General features: G+C 49.7%; 1 protein-coding gene across 1 annotated transcript in view; it reads left to right on the top strand.

Moving 5' to 3' along the window:
- The first annotated feature begins 509 nt into the window (after nucleotides 1-509).
- Nucleotides 510-25,616, top strand: part of LOC126579340 (nyctalopin-like) — a 77,789-nt gene continuing 52,682 nt past the window's right edge. The window contains exon 1 of the mRNA XM_050242832.1: nucleotides 510-1,618. The gene's annotated coding sequence lies outside the window, so the exon portion shown is untranslated. The remainder of the gene's footprint in view (nucleotides 1,619-25,616) is intronic.

Raw genomic sequence — 25,616 nt, 5'->3', positions numbered from 1 at the left:
TAAAAAATATTGAAAATTGTTAAAGACAACTATTAAGGAGAAAACATATTAAAAGATCATGAAAGGCTTAATATATGGTTGGAACTACATAGTTAAGCTTTTGAACAAAAGGGTTATCAAACGACTGAATTAAAAGATGAAACAAAAAGTGTGGAATTTTATCAAAAAGAAGATGAATTTTTTTTATAATTGATTCTTCATTAAGAGTATAATAAGAAACCTTGGTTTTAGCTTGATTTTTATTCAACATTTAAACACGAAATTCTTCACGCTTCCATCCTCAACACAGCGCGGTTTTCTGCCGCCGCGCATGAACCCCAAAGTGACCACCGATGAACACGATGAACAAACACCGATCACAGCTCACGCTCTTGCTCAGCTCAGCCGTTGAGCTCAGTTTCAAACTTCCTGCGAAGCACGTGCGTTCTGTGCTGTCCGTTCCCGGGTCGACACGGCGCGCGTAAATATTACGCGCGTGCACGGTCTGCGGCTTGGTCTTGGTCTGGTTAGGAATCGGGAATCGATTGAAGAGTGTTGCATTGGTTGCCGGTGACTGCGGCGGCGAAACCCGTTGAACGCGAACGAATTGCGAAACGAGAACAATCCAATTCAAGCAAATTAGCTGTCCACCGAGTGTCGGAGTGTTTGTTTTGGTCGCTGGAGTCGCTGGTTGGCTTTCTACTATTGCCCCTACACCCAAGAGCTCAGAGGCCGAGCACAGGTGCTGCAGCTGCCTTGGTTTCTGCCAATGTTTGTTTTATGCTAATCGCGTTTAATTGAATGCACGGAACGGTGTGTCTGTGCCCTGTTGGTGTGTTCGTTTGCCATTTTCCATCCTTTCAAATGCTGGCCCATTGCTGTTTTAGTTGCTGCAAAAGTTTTTTCCTGATTTTCCGTGTTGGTTTCCGATTCGTGGCGTGTTAGTGCCCCGGTTGCTAGTGCCCACGTGTTCGCGGTGTTGTCGTCGCGGCTGTTTTTGGGTGAAATTATGCGTAGCCTCACCCCCCCCGGGGGCGGGTAACGGGCATCAAGTGCGGCGACGAGTGTTGCGAAAGTGATAAGCAGCGGCAACCGCGCGTGTGTGATGCAGTGCTGAACGCAGATTTATGCAAACAAAACAACCCAGAGCGCGACGAGAGGTCGAAAACACATGTTTCCTCCGGTGGCACTCTAAACTCTGGCCCCACGAGGAGTGAAACCGGGTGCAAGTGGAACCGCCAGTACAGTGACATGGTCGTGCCTGGTAAACAGATGATCGATTGAAAACGGCGCATCACAATCAGTGGCTTAAGAGAGGAAGTCAGTCGCCGTTTTGATGACTTGTGTCTTGAGAGAGTTCCGTTCTGTTTGCTTTTGACTCACTGCGGCCGGCTGTCTCGGGGCAAGATAAGAGGAACGCGGGAAGCAGAACAGCAAGCAAGCAGCAGCAGCAGCAGCAGCAGGTTCTTCGCGTAAACCGCAAACAATCGGATGCATTTAGTGTAGATGCAAAACATCCGTTTTGAAGCGCGGATTGGTGGAACGGGAACGGGCACGGGAACAGGAAGTTAAACGGTTCCATGTGACGACCAGCGATCGCCAGCTTTCCGTTTTGCCGGTCATCATTCAGCTTCAGCTGGTAAGTACCGCGATGTATGCCGAGTTATGATGTTGACTGTGAATGTTTAATGTGAAGCATAATTAATGAGCATTGTATAATGTATGTTTGCTGCGGATCAGATCACGGGATGTAGTTTAATGTTTATCCATCCCACATTCATTCAAACTCAACTCATAAATTGGAGCACGGTTCGCGTGCATCCGTTGAATGGTGGTTTCGGTTGGTATCGATTCATTAACCCCTCAGGGAGATGGAAATGGATATTAATGGAAAAGTGGATCCGCTGGTACAATAGTACCGGTACAAGCCCTGGGCAACCGGTGCTTAATTGAATCGCACACCAGCTCCAACCGAGCGGGAATTTTTCCATCCAAAAAACCACGCTCCTGTATTTCCGGTGATGCGGTCCAATACCGGATCAATGTGGTAAGGACCGTTTCCTGGAAGATTAAAGCCAGCTTCGTGCTCCGGTGACCTTTCTGCGGGAGTATGCGACTATCCGGGGCCTACACCTGTGGCCTGTTGAGCCTGTAACTCCCCAGCGAGCTCTCCAGCAGAAAGGGGTTATTGCAGTGCGAGTTTGCGTGACTTGCGAGTGGGCAACGAATTAGTACCAGGCCAGGCCCGCGTGCTAGCAGCGACGATCAGGCCAAGTGATTAATAACTCCAGAATGGCGTAAATGTCACGGAATTGGGGACCTAGAAGGGGATGATGTATTCCTTGCGTGACCTGAGGATCCAGAGGATGGAACCCGTCCGCAAGGAGTTTATAAGAAGCGAGTGAATGATCTCCGTTTTTATCTCCCCCCTTTTTTTTTGGGGTGGGAAAAATGCGGGAAAATTGTACCTCCCAAAAGGTCACATAAACAGAGAGAAAAAGGGAGAGAGAGAGAGAGTGTGAAGAAGAGAAACACTCGTCCTTTCCTCTGCACTTTGCCTTCAATGGGGTTTTTGGCGCGTAGAAGATCGTACAGGATTATTGTCAGCAGGAAATTGACCAGCTCACCTCTCGGTTTCGCCAAGCCCACCTTCCCTTGGGGGATAACGACTCCGCGACTGCCGACTGGTCCTCCCGAACTCCAGTGCTCCTGTTACATCTCGCTGGACCGACCACCGTGTTGGCCACACCGTCACCGGCGTGTCACCGTCGCTGCGCTTCACTCGTCTGGTAGGCAGAAAATTGAATTATTGTTGGCGCAAATTTAATTCAATTTGGGATTTACGGTTTTTCCCCCCGGAGGTAGCGCGGAGGCTACCGGCTTTCGTCAGGTTCTCGGGTTGGTTGCTTGATGGGTTTGGTGGCGAGCATTGCGTTTTCCCCCCCGGAAAAACCTTTCACTCTATCTCTCTCCATCTTTTTCTTTCTGGAGAGCACTGAAGAGCTTCTTCCGTGGTCGGAGCGGAATGATTTGACGGCATAAATCACGACGATGTTAGGTTGTGTGCGTGCCGGGTGTGTGTTTTGTTGGACAAAAAGTTTTCCAATCCTTTCACTCCGCTTTCGCTCCCCTCGATGGTTCCGGGACCTTTCCCGGAAAACAAAGAACCAAATATCCATAAATTGCTTGCGGTTGTGCTGGCCCTCATCAGGGAGTTGGATGACTTACAGGGCCAGGAGCCGGAGCAGGATAATATCCAAAAATCTCAACTCAACCATCACCAGCGACCCTCATTTTTGGCGAAAAGTTGTCAAAGTCACGCAAGGTTCCTCCGTGTTAGTGTCTATGTGAATGTGCCTGTGTTTTTGGTTGATGTTGGGCCCCCGGCATGCTCGACGTGAGGCAATTCAATTTTTCAATCATCACAAAACGGTTCCGGAGAATCGACGGGGGCCGCACACTAACGCGTGGAAGCGGCGTATTTAAGGATCTTTTTCCAGCAGAATTGCTGCCTCACGAAACAAAAACTGGTGCCGCACGGGCTGATCTGGTGCGGCGCATGGTCGTTCATTGGCAATGGCTTTGTTTATTGGGTTAAGAAGGTAGTGTCTGGGATGGGGATGAGCGCAGCAGGCAGTCAAACCGCAAATTATCATAAATTTTTGGCAAATCACAAGTCAAGCGTAGAAGCGTAGCGAGCGTCCGGCTCCGGGGACATGTCCGAGGAGGATGCTTCGGGGGGTGAGAAGGGTTGATTTGTGACACGTTTTCCTACTCGGCAGACCATGGGCCCGTCGGGTGTTTGTGGAGCAAAAGGTTACAGAATTTCATCACCTTCGCGGTGGAGCGGAAAGTAAATTTTGGAAACCGCAAAAACCACGAAAGTTAGGTGGGATGTTGACTTGGAAAACTGCGTTGAATAGTGCGTGCGGTATGGTGATTGGTATGCTTTACCAGTTTTTGTTGTTTGGGTCTTTAAGGGTATAATTATGAGGAATGCTACCGTAGAGAATTCTTAGGAATAGTCTATTAGAATACTTTAGCTTCCAATCAAGTCCTACTCCTAAGATAGGTTTTAGGTTTGCCACTATGAAAATCGGAACTGCGGAGAAGAATCCTGAGACAAGGAATCCACTGGAGCTCTCCTTATTGAATGAATTGAACCAGCAGTTTAAATAGTTCAGACACTAGTACTTGTTGAGTCTTCTACGACATATCTCTTTGGATTGTTTAGGTTCCAACCAGTGATACTTGGAAACAAATGAAAGACTTGGAAAGAATTATTTTAAAACATCCTGCGAACCTTTCCTCATTCAATCAATATCAACCGCCAATCTTGTTGAGTAATTCAGACACTAGCTACGCCTGATCAATTATTCAAATACGCACTCTAGTGAACGCAGACACTCTAGTGAACGACGAAAACCCGAGCCGGTTCCGGTTCAATCCGTTCGTAACGAGAATATTGAAAAATACTTCTCAACTGGTTTGCGGGTGGCACATAATGAATTCTCTCCATCACTCCTCCTCGGGTGCTGCTGCTCTCGAGAGCGAAAGGAGAAAATTTATTAATTTCGAGCTTAAAGTTAAGTGATTCTTGTGCCGTTCAGGACCATTTTCTGCGACTTCCTGCTTCACTTCCCCTTTTTTTTTTTTGCTTTCGAAGCCACAGTCGAGAGAACGGTGCACGATAATGGAGCAGGGAAAGGGGTTTTTTTTGGGAGCTTCTTCTTTTTTTGCTGTCCCCACAGAAAGGCCACCAAATTAAGGATCCGCTCCGAGCGACGACGATGTCGGTCGAGCGAAGGTCGGCTTGAACTTTTCGTTCGAAATTTGTCGTCCGGGAAAACGGAAACAGTTCGGGAAGAGTTGAGTGTTTTGGCTGGTTCCCTCATTTCTTCCTTCCCTTCATCAGAGTTTTGTTTTCGCTGTCCCAACCAGAAACCGTCAGCGACGGACCGTTTGTCTGTAAGGAAAAGCTCCTTCGAGTTCCCCAGCCCGGAAGGGACAGACAGAAAGTCAGGAGCACTCTCGAAGGTTTGATGGGGGGAAAAAAATTGAGAAGAAAAACCTCCCAGACAATCATCGATGGAATGGGGATGGAAAATGGAAAAGTTTCATTGAATTAACCCACTGGTGTCCCAGGCAATGGTTCCGAAAAGTCAAGCTCGCTCGAAAGTCAATTTCATTCGCTCGTTCCAGCGAGATGAGTTCACGGCCGACATTCTGTCATCGAATTGATTCATTGTTGCGTGAGACAAATTGTCTCCAAATTGACGACTTCCTTTCCCTTTCCTATTTTACACTCGATTGCACCGCCAAGTTTCAGTGGCGCGCCAATTTAGTGAATCGAACCAACATCAATCGCCTGACACTCTGCTAATCTTATTCCGTGCCTGGAACCTCCTCGAACCTCCACCGGTCTAGCGCGTTCACAGTCAAAGTGTTCTAATCCTTTCCGGCCGCACCTTCCCGGCGGTTCTTGTGTCCTCTGGCTCCAGCACAAAAGCGTGTCAAACTATTCTAAAGGATTAAGCGCTTCCCCATCGATTTTACCCGCCAGGGAAGACCGCTACAAGGCGCATGTTGACACAATGTGTTGGCACCACCTTTTGGCGTACAGCAGAGCAGGAAGCTGGAAGCCGATTAGCCGCCGGGGGTGGGGGGTCTTCGCCCTCGGGGTGAACAAGACGTTGCTTTTGTTTTTCTTGTGTTAGGCCTTGGGTTTACGCACACCCAGGCAGTGAGGTCCTAAAACAACCCCAAGAGCTCAAAATTCCGGTGAAAATGCCTGCTGGCTATCCGGGGGAACGTTCCTGCAACAAGGTGCCAACGCCAAGGTGAGGTGTCGGTCATCTTTATTTGCATAATAATTACCGAGGCTGTGCACGATCGGCAACTCGGTAGCAGCAGCAGCTTTTGCGTACGTGCTGCAGACAGGCAGAGGTCAATGCATTTTTTCTTCATTCACCACAAGGTGAGCTGGATCGAACGTTAGCTATTCAAGGTGATGATTGCTGTTGCTACTGCTCTCGAGCTGCTTGTGAAGTTCTAGTGTGAAGGACTTCCCCAAACGCCTGTCCAAAGAGGTTTGTGGAAGTCAAAGTGTCGGAAGAGTCCACCACAACCGCCAAGGAGATTATCGAACGGATCCTAAGGCCCCTCCCCGCAAGAGAAGGGACGCCCTGGATGGTGGTGGTGGTGGTTTGTGTAAACTTTGCAAAACTAATTAATTCAAATCCCTTGGAAAAACAAGTTTCTTCCGTCTTCCGTTTCCAGCGCGTTTCCCAGCTCCTGTGGCGATGGTGATGGAGAGCAGGAACATGGAAATGGCACGCACTTGGGAGGTGGTGGAGGAACTGGAAAAGCCGACACAGGGAAGCCGGGAATTAACCTGAAACTTCGATTATGAACCATCAGCATAGGCAAACATGCACACACCACACCACACCGGGTCAGGACCAGGCACTGCACTTTTACTGGTGCTGGAGGCCATACTGTTGGGCTTTGCAGCTTGTGGTCAGTGGTCTAGTACCATGTGCCGCTGGTATGGTATTCATTCGATGGTGAAATGGGGCTTTTGAATGGTAAGTGAAAATGCTGCGAGCTTCTTGCAACTTTTCCCTGTGCGGAAAACTTTCATTCGGAACTCGGCATCGGCTGGCAGATGTTCAGAGGAAGAGATACTTTTTGGCTTTTCAAAAGTCACTTCAATGTTCAGCCAGCTCCAGTGCCGTATCCCGAAATTCCTATTCTGACCTGAATTCAGTTCCGCGTGGTCGATGTACACCACCGCATTCACCAGTTAATCGACCAGTAGTATTCGTTGGGCGTTGTTTTCAATATTTTGCTTTTCATAATTTGCACTCCCTCGTTATCAAAACGGGTCTAGCACCGCTAACAACTTCCGTACTCCGTTCCGTGGTGTCCTTGACTCATGCGCCCACCGATGAAATGCAATTTAACGCCTAATTTACATCGAACGCCAGCGTGTCGCGGCATCGATTGCTTCACCATTTCACCTTCTTCGACTCGCTGGCGTTCCGGACCCGTTTACGGAAGAAGAAAACATTTTTATCTCGGTTGTTTTGCTCGTACCACGGCCTCGTGTTCCTGCAGGAGTGTTCACGCAGCACCGGAGCGATCGATTTCGTTCCCGAATCGAAGGAGACGACCTCCCAAGGCACCCAGAAGGCTCCCAAAAGGCCACGCAGATAAGCATCACCGCAACCAAGACGACCGACGCAACCGACGAAAGGGAAGGGAAGAAAACATCCTGCGAGTGTCAGCGCTCCATTTCCAACCAGGCCTCCCAGTGCTGTGCTGTGCTGTGCTGTCGTCTAATGGGATGCCACAGGAATAAGAATGAGAGGAGAAGGACCGGTTGCCGGAAGTCGACGACGACGTCGTGGGAGGGAGTATCGGAAGGCTCGTTCGCGTGCTTTGCCTCGGGGAGCCGAAGAGATAGCAGGAAATGGAATGTTGATGCGATGCTGATGCTTTCTTCCTGAGGCGGTGGTGGTGGTGGTGGTGGTGGTGGTGCGCCGATAAGAGCCACGATAGGACCGCCTAGGGCTCAGGTGTCAGGTGACATCGGTGGCAGCACCGTGCGTCATTCTCTTGTTGTTTCTTCCGGCTTCCGGGCCGTTCCGGAGAGTTTCGAAGACGAACCTTAAAGCTCTTGTCGGTTGCTCGTGCTCGTCTCGTCAGAGTGCATTATGCGCACGGCGAGTGACAAATCATCGATTGCGCCAGGTGCCTCTGCAGTACTCCAAAGTGTCCTCCATTCCATTTTAAGCATCATGACCTGAACGGGGAGTTGTAGGTCACTCCTTGCAGTACAATGTAGAACGCCTGCGTTGTGATGTAACAATCGAAGACTATAATTGAATTCTCCTCGCCAATACTCACTGCTCAAACTGCTTCTTGAGTGGCGAAATATGATCCTACTCTGACAGCTACCTGCTGACGCTGATGAGCTATCGATGATGATGATGATGATGGCAGCAGGCGGGGGTAAATAAAATTTCAAACACGTCGGTACCGTACCGAAATGGCGTGGCGGGCATTAAGCTGTCAGGTGTAATCGTTGATTTCTGCCTTCGATCCCGGACCGAGTGGTGCTCCTTATGGCGTGCTGTCGGCGGCCTAGGCCTCGATAAATATTTTATTGCCTTCGCGCTCTAGGAATCCGTTGCGAGAGAATATGTATATCGGATGTCGTGCCATTACAACGCCATGCGACGCCACGGCACGTACAGTCATGCCACGTTTTATGCTGGTAAACATTGGCCTCGCATGGCAAAAGGGACAGGACAGGCGAGGATGGTGGTGTGTAAGCTTCCGGCTTCTTAGCATAATCTCTCTCTCGCTGTCGCTTCTTCCGGACAAAGGTGCCTCACAGGCTTTTGACTGGTAGCAGCAGCAGCAGACGCCGCTTAACGACACCGCGTACAACAACGGCCTACTTGGCGGATACTTGGGGATATACCAGGCTACTGAGGATGCCCAAAAACCGTCGGAACTGGTTGACGTGTTGGAGGACTCGTAAATGAAAAGCAACCAAGCAAGCAAGCAAGTAGTAGCAGCTCCTACACGCTGTACTCATCGTCATCGTCATCGCCATCTTCTGCATCATAATGGTGGCAAAGAAAAAAAAACATGGAGTCACAAAAAGCAGTGTAAACACCTTGCTAGTAAGTCCGGACGGACGTATGTGCTCCCTTTAGGGCAGCCCTCTAGTGAGGCGGATAAACAACAAAACGGTTTCTGAGGTGAGCGCTTTGCACGTAAAACTGCAAACGCACTCGCACGCGGTTTCTGCAAAAGAAATGCCTGCCAAAAAGGCAGGAAGGAAGGAAGGACTTCATGTACGCAAGGCATTCCCGCTCGTTTTGTAGAGAGTTCGAGTGAGGCAAGAAAACTCTTAAAGAAATTGCTGCCTCCGGCGACGGAATGTTGTTTGGCTTTTCTCTCCTGGGAGGCCCTTTGGGGGGGGGGGGGGGGGGACCCAACGGCTTGCCTTTGGTCCTGTTTTGTGTTGAAAATTTCCAGCACAAACACGCACACATCGGGTGGTGCATTCGTTGCCTCGAGCAGCCAGACCGAGGCGAGGTTGGGAACATTTTTAATTAAGCAAAGAATGGTAATTTCCCTTCCAGTGCTCCTGCTGCTGCTACAGGGTGCAGTTGATTGTGAATTTTGAAGTGAATTACGCAAGACGTAATGGTGTTCTGTAACCCTTGTTCTCGTCCTCCTCGGTGACGTATGCGTATGTGTTGTGATTGCGAACAAGGAGAGACCCGGCTCGCAATCTAATATTCTGTTCTGTTCCTCTTCCAGGCTGCTGACAAGTGAGGGTGAATTATTAAAATGAATTACCTCTTCCACGTTAATTGCGGATGTGGAAGGTGCGCTGGAAGGAGGAAAACTGGAGTTGATGTAGGGCAATTGTTGTAAAATCAAGTCAAGGAGTTAAATGTGATGTGTTGTGCTTTCTGCTGGTACTTCAGCTCCAGTCTTTTGTCCTCGGTCCTGGTGTGTTTTGATTTTCACCCAAATAAACATCGCGGTGTGATTGTGATTATCGCAGCATAGCATACATCACTCGCTCTGTTACGCCTCTCAAATAAAGAATGCAAAAACATCGGTGGTCTGGCTATCGCTTCTAAAATGTGGTGGCGTGCCCCCTAATAGAGCTCACCCGCACTCCCAAAAGTGGTTCTAAATTGGACCCAGCACACAAACACACCGATAGTAGCAACAGCCACAGATTGATTGCCTTGCGCGACATGGCTGGAAAATGTCAATCGACAGACGATCGGAGCATCCTCCCACCCACCGCTCTCTCTCGATCTCTCGCGATTGGTGTTCATTTTCGGGGGTGATAAAGCTATTTCAAGCCAGCGTGTCACCCGTGGAATGGGGTGGATGGAGTGAGAGAGTGAGAGAGGCGGCTTAGAATGTGTTTAAAATATGCCGGAACGCAACATGATGGGAATCGGCCACCGCCGCCTCGATCCCACTCAGGCACAAAACATGGATCACCGATGGAATGTGATTGACGCTATTTATGCATCAATAGACCCCATGACATGCTCATGGGACGAGGGGGTGAGGGGGTGAGTGAGTGGGAGGGGAAAGTTCGGGGTCCCTTTTCGCTAATGAACATCAAAAAGGCATGCCACCATGGTGTGTGGCAGCGTGAGACAGCGTGAGACAGCCGCACATTCGTCGTCGTGCACGCATGGTTGGAATGCGTCAATTCCCGGACATTCCACGCACAGGCACGCATACACGGATTCGATGCTAGTATGTAGTCTTGTAAATGTCCAACGTGAGGATTTGAGGCACCGCACCTGGGGGGACGTCTCGCTTCGGTGTCTAGTGATTAGAGGGATTCCGTTGTTTGGGGACAAAACGTTCAACAAAAATGGTACGTTCTGTGTGTTTTAAATAACTCTCAATAAGTAGTTTATTGTAGATGTCACTTTGACAGGATATTGTCATCTCTACTACTTTGAGCATAGTTACTGTGATTGTCTGTTATGGATGGATGTTGAATGCAGATCGATTTTTCTAATTTTTCATTCTTTTTTGTAATTTATAATGTGGCTTTTATGCGATTAATTGATGTTCAGATGAAGTATTGAAATTTTCTAAAACAATTTTTTAATTTCATTCAAAAAGTTGAATTGAAGAAAACTGTTTCAAAAATGAGACATCCAAGGAGCCATGTATGAAGACTGGCATTGCAAACTGCTTTATCTTTGTCATACAAGTATTTGTTTTTAAATAAACCCAAAAATTCTATTCAGTTTTCTTAAATGGTTCAACATTTAGATAAAACTGTAAAAAATAAATGACAGACTCATTTTCTTCTTATACCCACTTTTAAACAAGCTTCAGGAGCTTCAACATTGTTTTTTGCTTGTTGAACCCCCAAAAGGAAGTAAATTAAGTATGCTCTCCATTTCGTGCCAACGAACCTCAGCAAATGTGACGCATAGCCCCTGGCCAATACCCTTGGCACCATCGTCCGTCCAACCAGCTCAGCAAAAAGCCAGAAGGAGTATCAATCCATCGAGCGCCTCGTGAAGCCAACGGTTCTCGCGATCGCTCACCGTCTCGGTGGTCGACGACAGCCAGCCAGAAGCTAAAAAAGAGGAAGAGGACAACACCCCACCAGAGGGGGTCCAAAGCCACTAATTACGGAAGCAGAGGGACGCGTTGAGTAATGTTGCGCTGCTCATTACTCGTCCGGTGCCCATGGGGAGAACTTCCTCCCGGAAGACCAACACCAACACACACGGAAGCACCACCGAAAGGTGTGACTTCCTCCTCCTGGAGCCAATGAAAGGCTCCAGCATAAATACATACACATCTCCCATTCCTCCTACCGGGTCAGTAAGGGTTGGGCTGATTGAAAGCTCCCGTTGGGACGGTGGAGTCAAGGAGTCGTTTGCGCGGCACACGCCAACCACCAATACCGAGCCAGCCGCACACCACCGACACGCATGCCGACACATTAATTTCCCACTTTTTTCGGGGCGCTAGCTTCGTCCTTTGTTCCGTGAGCGTTGCGTGGAAAAGGCGGTAAATGTTGTTCCATTCCGTTGGTTTCCCTTTGCGTCACCATTACCACCCTTGGCACCATAAGTCACTTGTGGTGAATCTCCGGGCGAGGGAGGCGTCCATGTTATGTTTATGCGGGACTTTTGCCCGCCTTTTTCCACTCCCCCTCTCGGTCTCCCGTACGCTTCCAGTTCGATATGTTATTTTATGCAAATGAGCAACGCTGGTTGGCCGGAGAATGAGGGTTGGAAAGGGAGGGAAGGGGCTGGCGAACAACATCAACATGAGCAGCACCCCCACCAGCACCACCACCACAAGGGAATAATGATATCCTTTACGTGCCTGGTTTTTGTGTTTTTTGTTTACTTTGGTGTGCTTCCGCGTGTGTATGTTTGCTCCAATATCACCCACCCACCCATCCACCCACTGCAGAGGAGGAACTTTTGTGCCGCTTGCCGCCCCCTCCCACCACCTTCCTCTGGTTCCTCTGGAAGGAGGAGGAAGTGTAATGGATATGCTCGCTGATAGGAAAATGGGGTGGATCGTTTTCCTGTTTTTTTTTTTTTTGGCTGGCCGTGTGCTGGTGACACAGTCCCTGTGTGTCTGCCAGGAATGTCAAAATTGGTGCTGGTGACAGAGGAGAACCAAGAGAGCGCATAGTGAGACTTCTGCGGGAAAACTTTTGCAGATAATTGATTGCACAGCGGTGAAGCGAGAGCGTGAGGTCCTTTTTTTGGGGCCTAATGCTTACCGGAGAAGCCTTTTCCCGTTGGCTGAATGCCCGGAAAATAGGTTAATTAATTCTTTGTAAACTAGCTTGCACAAAATGGCTGTGTTGTTGAGTTGTTTTGTTAATGATTGTCATCAATTCGTCGCGGCAAAGGACCTGAAGCCCGGAACAACTTTTTTTTTTGGAGCTTCGCTTCTTCGCTATCCTACCTGGAGCAGCACAGGTACAAGACGTCTGCACGCAGCAGGTCTGCATCCAACAAACGACCGTAAAAGCGATGAGAAGAGCTGCGCAACGGTTGGTCAGCTTTTGTTCAATTTAATCCTCGAGCTCACGAGCATTTAAAGCAAGTCATTTAAAGCATGACTGGACGATCGTTATCTTTGCCGTACCGGGCCGTGACCGTAAGAACTGAAACGTACCTGGAGTAAATCAAATACACGGTAGCTGTTGCTGCTGTTGCTGCAATTTTCAATCCTCGTTGCATACTCGTGTGATTATCGTGGTGGGCGTGAGGCGCGAGTATCGTCACAAATTCCTGCTGCTGCCACATCCATCCATCCAGTCAGATGCCACACCGAACTGGAGAACAGGCGAGCAAAGGGTGCAGGATTATTTTCTCACGCCTTTTCCTTCCTGCGCGTTAAAGACTCGCTCATAAAGCACGCCTTGCGCCTTGAGGGTCCCTCTTTTGGTGGCGTTATGCTTGGCCCCACTCGGTCGATCGATCGATCTCAAACGGGCCTACACGCCTGGCGCTGCCACGTCTTGAGCGTGGGGCTTGGAATGCTGCCGCTGCTGCTCACTCCACATTTGTGACAGCCGCCACCGCGCGCGCTAATGAAGCGTGCTAATGGCAAGCGTGGTTCCCGGTGTGGTGGTGTGACAATCGACTTCACGCCGCCGCCCCGTTCACCAACAACCGTCACGACTTCACACTAATAACACGCCGCGCGATCTCACTCTCCTCTCGCGAGTCCAGCTGTCACTCAAGCCACACACTAAAGCCGGGTCGTGCGCCACTGTATCGAGCTGTCAGAGTGCAGTTCCTGCTTCTGTTGCTCCTGCTAGCGAGATGAAGCAAATAGTAATTCGGTTCGGTTGAACCGACCATCAGCGACCGCCCGTTGCTACTACTACGCCGCCTGTCTCGGTTGATGGTGAAATTGAGGAATTAAATCCACTCCCAGAAAGTGCTTTTCACCCTCCCCGGGCATGGGGGGTTGGAGGGTGCGATGGCGCAGACGACGACAATCAATTAAGTCAAGACGCGAGTGACTGACTGCGCATGACGCTCCGTGCGCCCGCTCGCACGCTCGATCTCTGATCGTTTTTGGTCTCGAGGTTGCCTCTTATTTTTTTTTCTAATTTCGCTCAACCACGACCGTCGACGACGTCAACAGAATAAAAAAAACTGAGAAAGAAGCATCGCAATGGCCACAGCGTGCAGCGGGATGCGGGTCTATTTTCTATCTCCCTGGTTGCTGCTCCTGGTGCTGAGGGCGGTGTTGTTATCTCGATGACTCTTCGGTGGTACCAGTGCGCTTGCCCTCACTCACGCTCTACGGTGGTCTAACGCGGTGTGAGTTAAATGGATTAAAAAAAGAATAAAATTTGAAGTGGGGAAAAAAAAACGAAAGCAACCGCAATCGAAATCATGTTTCGAAAGGCGATTTGAGAGTTGAGACAGGCAGCGAACCTCGCTTCCCTTTGGAGCGATCTCTCGGTGTTTTTTTGTTGTAAGATCTTCTCTCCAGTGGCAGCGTGTGGCACATGAGGAGAGCAGCTTGTGTTATGTTGTGGGAGGAAGGAAATAAATGACACATTTCGGTGTCACAAGCGGGCGACAACGATGGAAACAATGCGGTCTCTTCGCTGCCTTCGAAACTGACTGCGACGCGTTGTCTACGAGGGTGTTTCAATTTCGGTTCGTGATCATTGTGGTTCCTTCACATTCGTCTCTCTTTCTGTGTTTCTTTTGAAGCATCCACTTTCCACGCATCATAACGTCTGCAGGGCCACCATCATGCAGGAAACGGTTTTTAAGTCACCGAAGAGCCCTTGAATCGCTCGTCTACAGGGGTCTACGAGGGTTCGATCTGATTATTTGTTTATTATTAATTTGTCCCGTCGCTGTTGCTGCCACTTTTTATCTTAATAACGCGCTTCGGACGAGAGGAGTTGAGTTGCAACTGGCGCAAGCCGACAAATGACTTATAACTGCCAAGTGATGTGCTCAATGTCAGGGTCCCAAGACATGACTCTAGACGAGGGTCTGTTGGCGTAGAAAAGATGGATTTTCCATTTAAATGGTGAGAACGAGAAACATGTTGCCAAGCAATTACTGTGGAGTGTTCTTTCGTTACGTCTTTTTGATGAAAAAACGTTTGGTCTTATCGTCGTCGATTTTGAAGCAAAAGTTGAGGAAAGTTGAGTCGACTGTCGCTGAAAAAGTGATAAATCTTCTTTGCTCTAGGTTTGCCAAATCTCAAATAGCTATCAGAATGCTTTGCTCCTTGGTTAACGCCTTAATGCTTCTAGATAAGCTTCAGTCAGCAAATCGGCGCTAACCGTTTCAAATTTCAACACCACGCTGCCAATTTAACGCCAACTTTCGGCGAGTCCGAGGCGCCAGGTGCCCTGGCCACGCAGCCAATAAATCGTCCTCCCTGAACCGCTGGCACCGATCTTCTCGCACTTTGAAGCCAACGACGACGATTGCTTCGGTCGTCGAAAGCTTTGGCGATGAATATTTAACGTCCAGTTCGCTCTGTCGAAGCGCCAATGCTACAGGATCCGGTTCGGCCGGGGCGACTGGCCCGCCGGGCACGTAAAACGATCCAGCTCATCCATCATCTCGCTCACCTTACTCCCTGCCCCCGGTCGAGGCCACTTTGGTGGCGGTTCAGAGATGTTGTAAAACATTCCAGCAACATCGGTTCTCCCAAATCGCGATCATCATCATCACCGCAGCGCACCGCACCGCACCGCACCCTCGGTCAGTCATTACACCACCAACTCTAACAATTCAATTAGAAGCTGCTGTTGCTCCTGCTGGTGCAGCACAGCATGTTCGGTATCTTTCGTACAAGAAGCTGCAACGGCAACAGACCCCACACTCTACCATAAAGTCTGCAGCTCTCCCTTGGCCCTCTTATCAGCAAACTAATCTCAATCTCGCTAATGATGGCCAACAGCGGTTCAGTTGTTGGAACGTAAATTCCAGGAGCGTGCTGCCGGTGCTGCTGCAACTCGCGAAGCACCTCCTCCATTACAACGGGATCCGTCCGGTTGAGTTTTCAAAGTGCATCGCGATGCATTAAAATACATCATCTCCCTCGGTTGGCGGTGCTGATGGTTGGCTGTGGGCTGTGGTTGTGAAAACATAAACCACCGTTTTCAGTTCGGTGAGCAATTATGGCTCGTAAAACAGCGGCAGGTCGACATCGCTGGCCTGGTGCCGGTGGTCAATAAATCACAAAACGAAGGCTATCACATAAATTTACCTGAACGGAGCGCGATGATGCGCCTCGACAGTATTTTTTTTCCCCCGTTAACTCCGTTCCATCATCAGCATCAGCATAAAGGGCTTAAATATTGACTCCCAAGGCTCGATGCTACAGTCGCAGGAGTTCACAGGGATGGAAAAGCTTTTCAATGGGACTGCAACATGTTCCTGCAGAAGGGGTTTTAATATTCGTGGATGGCGTCGTTATGTCTACGACTTGGGACCAGGGTTAGTGTCAATTAAATACATCGTAACTATGTTGAAGAGTCATTTATTGGATTCATTTCGAGTTACAATATTAAGGGTTTTATTATTTAAAATAGTTTATTCGAAAATGGTTCTTAAAGTGTCCCCAAGATTTCCACAACCTCGGCCTCGACTAAGCATTCAAGGGTTACATTCCGCGCTAGAAGTCAAAGTAATCTGATCCATCACCAACATCAGTAGCGGCACCCTGGCCTTGGCCTTGGCACCAGCAACCGCTGCACGCCAGTCTTCTTGGTAGCTTTTGAGATTTGATCTAAACATGGCCTTCTCTGATCACCACGCTCAAAACCATCTCTGATAACCACCAACCCACCAGTGTACGATTACTCACGACAACGGAAGGCATCATCCACGGTGGCTCCAACAATGGCTTCCGCGTATCCAGGGCATCAGCATACTTCAAGAGGGAGTATCGATATGCAACGGCAGCACAGCCACCCGTTGGATGCCGTTATGATAGCCCGATTCCTCGGGCCAAAAACATCTTCCCATCTAGCTGGAGCTGTCTAGCGTTGTTTGAAGTCTTCTCGGACGTCTTCTGATGCACGCTCGTACGTTTATGGACGCTGATCGGATGGAACTTTGTACCAAGAGAACATTCTTGGCGTTGGTAATCACAAGAAAAGGAATGTTTTGATCGGTATGTTAAAGGCAGCATCAGTAGCAGGGCATGTGTTACAAACACGCATGTAGACAATCTTCTGTGATCAAAATTCTTAATTCCGTCTATTATCCAAAGACCCGGGATCTGCGACGTAGGCCGAGCGGTACTTACAAGTTCCCGAGCCATCTTCTAATATCAACACCCACCACGACCTGTACCCATCTCAAAATCGCGCGCTCGGTGGACAAAGAATGTCCGATCCCCATTATTGAAAACGCCTCCACCTTTTGGGTCTTGCGCCGCGGTGGGGAGAACCTCTTCTTCAATTCAATTCCTTCCTTCGTTCGTTCGTTCGTGCTTCACACGTGTTCGCGACCGATGAAAAGGAGGAGGAACAAGAAAGGACAAGAGACAGAAGAGGAATGGGGGGGACATAAAACAGAAAATACAAATCCTCGACATAATGGTCATTGATATTGTAAAACGAAATCAGATAGCGATGATGTATGGGCTGGCTGCTTGGGCCAGGACTGACCACGATGCCACCGCGTGCCACTCGAGGCAACCGCGCATAAAGAGCACAAAGAAGGTGACCCAATGATGCTTATCGGGGTGTGCGATTATACGACCACCACGAGTTACGTCCTGCTATCGACAACCTGCTGAGGCACCTCGATCGATCTGTGGCGTGTTTTTTGGCGAGGAAGAAGCTGATTAGTCGCGCTAACCGTGGACTCGGTGGTCGCACTTTGCCGGAATGCAAACCGGACACACTACCCCAGCGCACCTGGACCGCTATCGATGCAACCGCCCGGAAGGCCGGAAGAAGGTGCACGCCGGAATACCATTTACGGATCGGAGCATCTTCGCATAAATCAAATCATGGTCCTGAGCGAGCGGGCGTACACGTGATGACATCGGTGTGGCATCACTTGTGGTGCTCCTCCCCCTGACACCACCCATTGGTCTGTCTCTTCTTCACGCTCGACTGTGTGCGCTGACTGGACCTCCCGCTTGGTTCCCGCTTGGTTCCCGAAGGCCGCTGGAGAAAGAGATTTAATCTTTCGCGCGCGCGCCCGCGCTCGAGCTCACGATGATAAAGCACATTCTGTGTTGGTTGCTTCTCTGACCTGCGAGGTGGCTGATGACAACGTATGATTAATGATGAGGCGGTTCATATATTACAATTATGCAATCGAGCGATCGAGCTCGAGACCGAGATTTTTCGGGAGATTACACACGCGCACGCACCAACGCCCGAAGGTCAATAATGATTTAAAACATCCTTTAGGCGTGTCTTATCAGAGGGAAAATATGGCTGGAAGGAACCACCCTCCTGTGTTGGTGTCAGCACCAAGCAAAGCTCTTTTGTTGTCGAAGCCAGACGGACCTTGATCGTGTGCTCACAACATTCGAATGATTTTTTGATGGTCGAAAGTCCCCGTTCGCTGGGAACGCCTCTCGCTAGCGATTGCCGTTAATTGAAAATTACGAAAAGTTTATGATTCTCAACCAGGAATCGAATGCCAGGGAATGCCTCATTACGAGAGAGAGAGAGAGAGAGGCAGCGCGAACAGTTCCCTCACGATGATGATGAAGTTTTAATGTTGCCGACGCTCCGTACGCGGGCAAAGTGATAAACCAGCAGCATAGTTTGGGCCGTTCCGCGCGATTTTACGATCATTCCGTGCAGCATTCCGTGTGTCTGTGGTGCTTCTGGTATGCCGCAAGCCAAAATTAACATAAAACCGGTGCTGCAACACATAAAGTGTGTCTCGCTGACGCGTTATTAATAACGGGGCGCCGAACGTTACGATATCATTATGCCGTGAGCCAGGCCTGCGATTGGGAAGTAACGATCGAGCATAAACCTGGCCGGTGGAGGTGGTACACCGACTCCGGCTTTATGATGCACTTTAATTGATTCTTTTTAATGAAACTGCTAACGGATCTGTTTATTTCCATCGTGACGTTCCGTTCGCCCGGGAAAACCAAACTGTTTCGCCTCTCGACGAACGAATTGCGATCTTCGCGCTGATGAACGCCGTTTCGCGATCGCGATCTGTCAGCTCGGAAGAAAAAAATCCGGTTTTTGCGATTTTATGAATCGTGAATTGAAATTTATGCGCAACGCAAAACGGTGATGCTAAAATGCCATCGTGGCGGTGCGATGATCGATCGAGCGGCCATCGAGCCAGGTGAAAGCACGCTAGCTCGGTTGAAGGTTGCTTTGGTCTGCGTGTGTCTCTGTGCCTGTGTGTTTATCGCGCTGTAAGCAACGAGAGGGCTGGGGTAAGGGTCACCACGCAGCGAGCGTGGGTCGCATCTGTGTGCTCCTCGTTTCAAGCCAGCTGGCCAGCAAACATCATCAACGATGATGGTGGAGCGGTTGCGGCGTCGTTCCCCATAAATAAATGACAAACACAGCATAAGCAGATCGTTGTACTAGCCACCACCACCGTCCGTTCGTTCGCTTCGTGGACATGATAATAAATATTTAAACGTTCTAGGCCCGCGCTTATCTCCTCCCCTGACATTGGTGCAGGTCATTGAGGCCTGCTGCTAGAGATAGGAGGCCAGTACCACCCTCAGCATGCAGGATGGACAGACGGATGTCACACAACATTATCGCGTCCGTCGTGGCAACTTATTGTCCGCCAGCCGTCATCAGCGAGGTCGTCCGTTGTCTCTCGCTCGCTCGCACTGTCGCTCTCTCTCTCTCTCCCTGCGTTGAGGTCACCTTTCTGCCCTCCGGAAGATAGGGAAAGAAGTCGTAGTTCCTTCGGAACGCACGCTAGCTGACTGGCTGGCTGGCTGCTCGGCTTTTACACGCATCATAAATCAAATTATTTTATTCATTATTATGTCCTCTCTGTCTCTCTTCGGTGCTGCTGCTGCTGCTGTTTGTGCCACAAGCACACCACAAGGGGGAGGGGAGAGGCAAGGTGGGCTAATCGTGGTGTGATATGCCATGTCCTGGCTAGAACATGAACCATGGCTCTTGCTTCTCATCCTCATCCTCATCATCATCAGCCACATCATGAGGCGCCATGTTCGCACACTGTCACTGCCATCGGTGTGCGTAAATCCCTCAACCACAGACCGGGCTCCGTGGCTCACAACAAAGGGGTTGCCCGCACCGGGATGCCCCGGGACACCCTATAGGTTGTATAATCTAATTCAAACATTATCATATTTTATCACCTTTCACCAACAGACCATGGGCTTTGGGCTTCGTTCGAGCAGCAGCATGTTCGTTCGTAGGCAGGTGCCATCCTCGATCCCTTCACGGAGAGAGAGAGAGGGTTTTCGGTGTGTATGTGTGCTTGTTTGTACATCCAGGATACCACGAAAAGGTGGAGGTGTTATCGGGAGTAGTAATAGCAGCTGCGTGACAGCTGCAACAGCAGCACAACGAACCTCTAGCCTCTAAAGAGCGTCTGCTGCTAATCGATGGCTTTCAGGGCGACACAAGACAAGGCCACCACGCACTCCCTCTGTTTGGCCTCCCTTTGTTGTTGGTGTTTTTTTGCCAGAGATAATGCCCAGTAAGGAACTTTCTGCTACCGAGACGAGTCTTACCAGAGCCCTGGGATGATCGAACAACAATTGAATCGTTCGGAATGCGAACCTCGTACGCGTGCTACCAGATGGTGATCTCCAGTCCAGTGGTAGTGCATCGAGAATCGAGAATTTATCGCCTTTTTCGGGGGCCCTCCACTGAACGAGGAAGAAGGGACATCAATTAATTAATAGATTAATTTTTGTCTGATGAAAACTGGCATGACGATGATAGTTTTATGGCCACCGGGTTTCCCCCGGTCCCCGGTGTGTGCACCAGGCGGCCACTGCCACTATCTCTACGCGGGACCTGACACTGCTTCGTCGTCGTCGTCGTCGTTGACGATGGGGATGTGGATATCTGTCAGCGGACAGGCTTATTTTAAGATCGCTTGTTTTGACTGCCAGCCCTGAATGATGATGATGGCGATGCTGGCGGGATGCTCCCTGTTGCTGCTGCTGGGAATGCCATGTGCATCGTGCGTCACCGCCAGCTGCATGGTCGTTGGCTATTTTTGGGCCTAAATCCATCACACACGCCATGGCTTGGCCAGGTCAGCATAAATGCAGCCAATGGGCGCCCTCTCCCTCTCCCTTTCCATGCTCACCGGTATCGCCTCGATACATGTTCCGATGGAGCTGGCTTTTTGAAAGGTCATTTGTTGGGTGTTTTTATTGCTTCACGCGCTAGGTACGCCAGGGCGTTGTCACGTCATGCTCGCCAAGCTGAGCACAAAACATGGATTTATTGGTTAGCCTCCCGGCGGCCCGACGCCACATTGCCGCTGCTGTCCATCGCTGCGTGTCAAAGAGGTGATCTACACCGGTATGCTGTTGTTTTCCCCCCGCCCACCAACCACCCACCCACGGATCTGGTGCTTCAAATATACCTCCGGGAACTCGTGATAATCTGCTGGGGATCAGTGTGGTGCGGTGGTTGGTATTTTGTAACAAACGCTCTCCTGCGCGGTCTGTTGTTTGAAATCGGGACATAAGGGCTTTCCGCAGCCGAAAAGACACTCGCGTGACACACCGAGGGGCCACACGGGCGGACGTTAATAGCATTCTTTGCTTTTTGTTTGTTTATCTCTGTGCCGCGGCAGCATAAGCCACGTCTGCGTGTTCGGGAATTCGGAAAGGAACAACGGGCCTCTTAATGGCTTTTGGTGTAGGATATGATACCAGTGGCCCGTCTGGTCTTTGTTGGCGCTTGTTGAGGACACGATTTGAGTTATTAATTTCCAACATTCCACAGCACTGTGCACGGAGAGAGAGAGAGAGAGAGGGATTCAATTTCGCAAAACTCTCGACTGTTACTACTTCGAAATGACTCGCAAAGTACTCCAAAAAATCCCGTTTTCCTCCACGTCAGCTTTATGCTAATAAAGGTTTCATGATATACCACGAACGCGTGATAAAAGCATCGCCGGTCGCCAGTGCATCGCGGAAAAAAAGAAGAACCAAATTGAAGCGCCAGAGTGCCATGAGTTCCATGAGGCCATAAGGTTCCTCATCTCGAGCCACACACTAATGGACTGCGCGCTGGATCGATTTCCGCGACTGGATGCTGAGGATGAGATGAATTTAATTCCGTAAAATATTCACCAAACTTCGAGGCCCAGGCACTAGCCTTCCCCTTCCAGTTCAGGACGGAGTGGTTTGGTGGTAGATCAGCGGTCATCTACGTCTACGATCGAAACTACCTCAATTCCGTCCAACCGATGCAGTTTGGTTCTGATGCTATACAGATGAACCCCAACTCAGTTTCAATGCACTGCAATGTGCTGGATGGAATGTGGATTTTAATAGCAAAAAAAAAGGGAAAATACTTCACGTTGGATGGATTGAAGCATAGACGATCGGGGGAATGAGGATTGTAATCGCGACTCGATGGTCCCCTGATGGACCTCGATGCGCGCAAAACAACCAAGACGATGCAATGCACCAGCACAAGCACCGGAGTGAGTGAGCTAGAGGCAAGAAGAAGCGAAAGGCAAACCGCGATTGATGTGCTGCAACGAAGACAACGACCACGACGATGGCAATGGCGCGGTGGACGACGGGGGACACGAAGCGAATGGTTGGGAACAAGATAAATTCCCCGCCATAAATTATGCTATCTTTCCTCGTTTTATGTTTTATTAAAGACCTTTATCCCGATGGTGGCGGCGGCGACGGCGGACGGATGGATGGACCTCGGTGCTTGCATCGCTTGCAAGCGATCTCTTCAGCAGCCTGGTGCTGTTGCTGCTGCTGGTAGTGGGTCTGAGTTTGAGAAATAGATTTTTTATTGGATAGTTTTGCGAACGACGAGACGGGAGACGACTGAACGGAGCTGTGTCCGAGCTTGAATAGTGTTGGACATGGACACCCTCGCGCGTCGTCGCCGTCGTCGTCGACTGTTGCTTCAATGTTGCAGCGGCGGCCGTCCCTTAAATGGTGCTGGAAATGCCAAACCGTGCGGCGTTCCAGAGATCTGTATCATTTCAGCCTCGGTTGTCTCGCCTGTTTTGTTGGAGATGTTCTCCAGGAGGACAACAAGATCCACAAGAGAATCTTGAGCCCTGGTTCGAGTGGAGTTGAGTTGAGTTGAGTTGAGTGAGGGATTAAATTATTGATACCAGAGTATTCATTATCACTAACGCCACTAACGCTGCCGATGAGGGTCCACCGGTGAGCCACATCAAAACCAAACATTAATCCCTCGTTCGCTTACCGTTGTATCGGTTTTTGGGGGTTTTTCGGTAGCCCCTTGCCACACTCGGTTTAGATGATGAGTTTTTGGGGCCGGTGGCCGAGAGGGATTATCGTGTGAATGCACATTTGTCTCTGGGGGGGAAAAAAGGGTCGCTATCAAATGCCTCTCCATCAAAGTATTCCCGTCAGCTGGTGTTACGCTATCGGTTTCAATTAATCTTTTTTTTCGGAGAGGGTGAAAGCTTGGACAGGATAGTGGACCGTAACTAATATTACGGGAATGGAATAGCTTAGCATAAAAAAAAGATTGTATTAGGGACATTAAAACATTCGTTCGATCGCTCATTTTGTTCGAGTTGATCTACGAGTTTGCTCGATATAAACTGCGCTATTAAGATGATTAAGTCAAACCCTCGAGACTACTCGCACGGTGTCAAGATCAAACTGAAAAGTCAATTGAAAACGGACACATGTGACGATGGAAAATTAAAAGACAAATAATGAAATTGCACTTTTCCACTGCCCTATGCACCATCCATCTATACGAAATCTGCGTCCACCTGCACCTCCTCCTACGTCACTCCCCTCCCAAGCCTTCATCTTCCAAGTGATTGACGCCATAATGCAATTGCAATCGTTGGCTTCACCGAGATGGCACGATGAGGACGATGACGACGACGACAACGAGAGAAAGGCAGTTCATCGACAGTTAATAACTCGTGGCAATTGCATCAACCGGCGGACCGAGGACCACGCATCACGGTCCACCCTGGTCCACCGGTTGTGCACATGATTTATGAAGATGCATACGCGCGATGGCAGTATCAGCGCCAGTCCACCGTCCGCCATCACGCCGTTAATACTATTTTCGAAACACACATTTTCCCATCGAAGCGCACACACTCGCTGGCGGGTGGAGATACACGATGGGGTGGAAAAAGTGGGGTTAAACGAGGACGGGTGGGATGGATAATAGATGCAGCGTTTATTGCATCAAGCTGTGCGAGAGTCGCAATGGATGGATTTGAAACAATCTTGCCCGTTTATACCACACGCTCTCTCTCTCTCTCTCTCTCCCGTTCTCTCTCTCGCTCTCTCCGACTAAGAGAGATGATCACAATCACGCACGGTACGACAAGATGGCACGATTCCAAGGATCCCAGGGACGATGCACTGGTGGTGATTGGTAAGAAATTGCATTGAGCGTGGCAGGGCATCCAGGGCGCGCGCGGAACGATAAACTTTGATTGGACTCAATCGTCCAGCTTCAGGGCTTAGGAGACGGAACTCAATAAATCTCCGTTTTCCCCGGGACCGTTCGATCCTGCATCGTTCCGTCTTCGAGTCCGAGAGTACATCAGCACCGAGAGTAATCTTCAAAATCGAATCCCAGAGCCGCTTAATCGCTTCGCGAACGGAAACGCTTATCCCCGGTTCACAACGGGACGGACAACGCGACGGACGTACGCCCACTTCAACGGCCGTGAGGTCATCCAATGGAGGAACTGAAATGCTACGCGCTTTTATGCCTTCAAAGCGCAACGTGCGTCTCTAATCGCCTCGCTCGCTTGTAATTCCCTCGCTTGTTGTCTCTCCTGTCACCCTGCATTACCTTCACTTCAGTTCAGGTTTGCCTTTTCTTCTCCTCCAAACCTGGGAAACCGATTTTCGCGCCGTCTACAGATCGATGGCATACGGAACGGCGGCGGCGCACGTAACGCCTCGCGATGTCCATGTCGACAAGAAATCGATATTTATAGCCACGCGGGTGAGGACCCTCGTCAAAATCGTTGACATGTTCCGACGCCTTTCCCCGGCTCGGCGTGAATACGGGCCGCGCGCTTGTTGAGACAACGTGTGATGGGTTCTGGAGATGGAGATCGAAGGAGAATGGTTCGTCGTGGGTTGGCCGACGGCCGACGAATAGGAAACGTCAATTCACCAGGAAACAATGGTGGAGGGTTTCCCTCTTTTGCTGCTCGGATACTTTTTCAACGTTGTCTCTTAACGCTCGGTGTCGTGGAGGAAATTAAGACAAATTGAACGGGAAGAAACCATCGGCGATACGCGTTGGCAGTTACTGTGGAATGCAAACGGAGCCGGAAAAGCTGGGAAAATATTGTTCTACCCGTGGATAAATGCGGAAACGCCATCATTACACCAAAACTACGGCGGAAACGGAAGAAGCGGACAGTGCTCCACGACTTTTGAAAATGGGAACTCATTGGAAATGGGTTTACTGCGTCTACTATCCCGGACTCCGCTTATGATTCCGATCTGCTGACGTCAGTTTTTTCCACCCTTTTTTAACTTCCGCGGAGTCTTTTTCGTTTGTCAGAGAACAAAGAAGCGCCAGCAGTGCACGAATTCGTCGCCAAAAATGTCACATAAAATACGCGAATCATTCGGCGAATCAATGAAGGATTACGGAGTGACTGGAACTCTCCGTCATTTGGTCCACAATTTGTCTCTCATCAAGACGCTCGGAAGGAGGACTTAACTTCCGGACGAATTCCTTTCTTCCAGGGATACCATTTCGAGCGCCCAATTCCCGTTCGATCCGCTTCTCGAAGTCACTTCCGGCGTTTATCTCTCTATCGTGCGCGGTGGCCATCGCCTCATTTCGCCACAAATTGACAGCGTGATTAGAGAATTTGTCACCGTTTTTCAATCCACTACCCAACTCCCCTCCACTA

This window comes from Anopheles aquasalis, chromosome 3, assembly GCF_943734665.1.
Source record: "Anopheles aquasalis chromosome 3, idAnoAquaMG_Q_19, whole genome shotgun sequence".
NCBI classification, from domain to species: domain Eukaryota; kingdom Metazoa; phylum Arthropoda; class Insecta; order Diptera; family Culicidae; genus Anopheles; species Anopheles aquasalis.
The sequence above is the reverse complement of the archived record's forward strand: the minus strand, read 5'-3'. Positions and strand labels throughout refer to the sequence as shown.